The following is a 1,489-nucleotide window of genomic DNA, read 5'->3' as shown; positions in this document are numbered from 1 at the left end:
AATCAATCATCTCTTCAAAATTCTTTCATCGAATCCACCATTCTTAAATCTCACAGAGAGCAACTAGTGATTATATGTCGCGTTCAAACATCTCGTTCGAGAGAAGCGCGGAAATCGGTCTCGTAGAAATTAAAGGAATGCCCGATGACTAATGGTTTACCGTCGAGCACTTGACCCGATCGGGCGACAAGTCGTTAACTACCGGTCATACGCTCGGGTTAAACATTATTATTATTATTATCGGAGGATCTCACGGCGATATTTGGTAGTGAGGTTGCAAGCGTCGCGTCGATTTAACGTGGGAAGACGAAGATAATGGCTCCAATCTACACGTAACCGAAGCTTCCTCCTCTCGTACGAGAAAGAAGCGATTTCCACGTCCGCGCGAATCACGCTATTGCTGACAAGATCCTATCTTGTCTGTATAATCGCGATGTGACAATAAGAGTTTGCCCTCATAATTAAATTCTTTTCTGTCAGCTTACCTATCAGATATTACGCGTTCGCTGATTTCACATATTCTGCTATCATTGAAACAATAGCGTCAGCAACGAAACCACATATGCGAAGCGAGAGAAGGGTCGATGGAGACGCGATTATTCCAATGATTGCTGCCGCACGTGCGTGACTCACGATCATGCATAACGATCATTGAGATTGTAACAAGTTGGTTTCTTTCAATCGATCGATGTATTTGATCTTGATTGGTTTTCCCAATTCAGAGTTTCAATAAATTCCATAGTTTCTAACCGTGCATAGGAATCGAGAGATTTATGACACAATGTTTGTGTAATTTCTATGCATATAATTTAACTTTTTTTTTCTCTTTTTTCCTCCAGTGCGTATTTAACACAATATCTCTTTTGCTTGAAGATATATTTTTAAATTTTGCACATTATATGTACGAACATTTCTTGCGATATATGTCGATTGATTCGAAAAATATCGAAATTATTTGCTCAATAAGATAAACTTACCAGTGTGGGTCCTCTTGTGCGCCTTGAGATGCGAACTCTTCGTGTAACTTGTCGCAGCCGGCGACATCGCATCTGTGAACCTTACGTCTCTTGAGCGCATCGCCCGCAATCACCATCGACACCTAAATTGCCGCCATTTCCACCAACGCCGGCATTTCCTCTACCACCTAATCGATACCCCCGCAAGCGGATGTTTCTGGAATGCGCTGAAATTAGATAATTAAATCCGCAAAGAGTTAAACATAATATCTAAACAAAAATCTGTCGTTAAAAATTATTCTAATTATATGCTTTTCTCATAACTTTTTTACAAAAAAAAAATAAACAGATTCTTCCTATAAATTTTTTAAAATCGATGTATAAAATTAAACGAATCAAAAGTCAGTAATCAGAAATTTAAAAAATAAAAAGCAAGGGTTTAAAGAAGAGATGTAAGTTAGATTACATAATTATAAACAAGTTAAGCTTTTTCGAAACGTAATTTTTAATTACAAAAGTTTACTTTGAATCAA

At 37.6% G+C, this 1,489-nt stretch overlaps 1 pseudogene; it reads right to left on the bottom strand.

Annotated features, from left to right (window-relative positions):
• LOC112638929 overlaps positions 1-1,093 on the bottom strand; it is a 14,604-nt pseudogene extending 13,511 nt beyond the window's left edge.
• Positions 1,094-1,489: the final 396 nt, after the last annotated feature.

This window comes from Camponotus floridanus, unplaced genomic scaffold, assembly GCF_003227725.1.
Source record: "Camponotus floridanus strain SB8 unplaced genomic scaffold, Cflo_v7.5 scaffold40, whole genome shotgun sequence".
In the NCBI taxonomy this organism is placed as follows: domain Eukaryota; kingdom Metazoa; phylum Arthropoda; class Insecta; order Hymenoptera; family Formicidae; genus Camponotus; species Camponotus floridanus.
This window is presented reverse-complemented; position numbering and strand designations above follow the sequence as displayed.